Source organism: Pteronotus mesoamericanus, unplaced genomic scaffold (genome assembly GCF_021234165.1).
Source record: "Pteronotus mesoamericanus isolate MK-2021 breed Mesoamerican mustached bat unplaced genomic scaffold, CSHL_Meso_final contig_100, whole genome shotgun sequence".
In the NCBI taxonomy this organism is placed as follows: Eukaryota; Metazoa; Chordata; class Mammalia; order Chiroptera; family Mormoopidae; genus Pteronotus; species Pteronotus mesoamericanus.
The window spans coordinates 9,662,228-9,664,453 of NW_026554999.1; positions in this window are offsets into that span (position 1 = coordinate 9,662,228).

Here is a 2,226-nt window from a genome sequence, read left to right on the forward strand (position 1 = left end):
TCAGACTGCTCAGGTGCGATTATCAAAGAACTCTCACAACACTAAATGCACTTAAATAATCATTGCTGTGATTTGTGATTATCAGTTTAAAATATATAAAGAAGAGAACATTTCCCTATTTTTTATTTTTATATTGTGTATTTTTTTCACATAGTTTACATATTTTTAAAAATCTGGTGTTCAATAATTATCATTTGATTAACTGGACTATGAAACTATATATTTTTTGAATAATAAAAGGTTATTGAAGGTGCTATTAGGAAAGTAAAAGCTACAGTTCAACATGATTTTGGAATTTTTCCAAAGATTTTTGTACTGTCATGGTCCTTTTCTAGCTTAATAGGCTGATGCATCTGACTGCTGCCAACTTAATGGTCAACAATTTTTCCTATATTATCTAGAATATTTTAAATGTCCTGAATCTACATACACATTGGGTAAGGTTTGGGTGTATTATGAGATAAATGCTCCAATAACTAGGAAAGTAGAAAGTGTAACTATCTTACCAAAGGTGACCCAATCAAGAGGTCAGATCCTATTAGTATATCCCTGGCTGGTGTAGCTCAGTGGGTCGAGTGCTGGCCTGTGAACTGAAAGGTCGCTGGTTCAGTTCATGGTCAACTAATGCCTGGGTCATGTGCCACGTCCCTGACTGAGGGAATGTGAGAGGCCACCAATCAATGTTTTTCTCTGGCACATCTATGATTCTCTCCCTTTCTCCCTCCCTTCCCCTCTCTAAAAAAACTCTTTTTAAAAAAATCCTATTTTAGTATAAACTCCAATCTACTTTTTGTTCAAATACTATATTCAAAGAAGTGATATATTGGTTTGGACTTGGAAAACTGCTTTTTGTAGATGAGCTACTGAATGTGGACTTTCATTGTGACCCATTACTATTTGTGATGCTATTTATTCATTTTAAGATGGCTCCATGTTTTTATCTGCAATAGCTGAGGCCCTTCTAGTCAGTCTAGTGCTAAAGCAGCCTTTAATTGTGGACATTTCCTCCCATTTATAGTCCTTTATTCTCTGGTTGCTTTTTTTCTTGTTACACTGTTGGATTTTTGAGCCAGCCTCACAGCAGAGCACTTTCCTACCTTATACTTGGTAGGCACTTCAGAACTTAACTAATTCAAACTGGTTTTCTCTTTCCTTTATCAGATGATAAAAGTGAGGCCCAGAAACAAGTGACTTAAGGAAATCTATGCCCAGAACACAGAAACTAGATACTAGATGCTACAACATAACTATAATTGTACATTTAGCTTCTTTGGGATAGTATAAATTGTCAATTCTTTTGAAAGCAAATGATCTCATATTTCTGTTGTTCAATAATTGTCAAAGGCAGGGAAAACAGAAGCTGTATGTGTTATTGGCTGATAGCAGTTAGCAATATACTATCTCTCAGGTTCGGTTTACCCTTCAAGTATCTTGCTCTGCTATAATGGACTGGACTTCTGGCGCATTTCTTCTTATAGTGAATATGATTTAAGTTTTGTCAGTAGAAGGAGGAAAGGGGGTCTCTTTCTGGTTCCAGTTTGCTGTTTTGCTTTCCTGCTCCTGATGCAGTGTCAGCAACATGTGTGGGTGGGGACATCTGGTAGTGTTCTACCCGGCAGTATGCGGCAAGCGTGCAGCTCCTCAACGACCTCACACTGACCGGGGCTGATGACCACCTTGCAGCACCTCCCATGCAAACACTATGTGCCCAGATTCTGTGTCCACCCATCAGGCAAAGTCTTTCATAAATTAACATGGTGTGAGGAAAATAAACTGGAGGATTTATTTATGCTTGCTGTGTAAAGAGCTTTATTCATATTTAAGCTGCAGTAGGTCTCATTGGTAGCACTTAAGTATCAAACTGTTGATTATCAGTCCATCTTACTGTTTTTCTTTGAGCCCTTAAAAGTCTTTCTTTTCCAATTTTAAGTCGTCTTTGGAGGTTACCTTAAACTCTGCTAGCTTACCTTATGGCCTAATGGAAAGAAATGGAACTAACCCAGAACTTGGCAGGTAGGATACACTAGGATAGACTAGGAAGGATTCAGAAGTAGTTTTGATAGGACACAGGGAATATGGTGAGTGTGCAGACAGGGGGAGGGCACAATTTGGTTTGTATCAAGTCTACGCTATTTCCAAATGACCTTTTTGTTTCTCATTAAGCAATTTAACTGCTTTCTAACTCATAAAACACTATCTATTAACATCAAGCAGCATAGTGTTTTA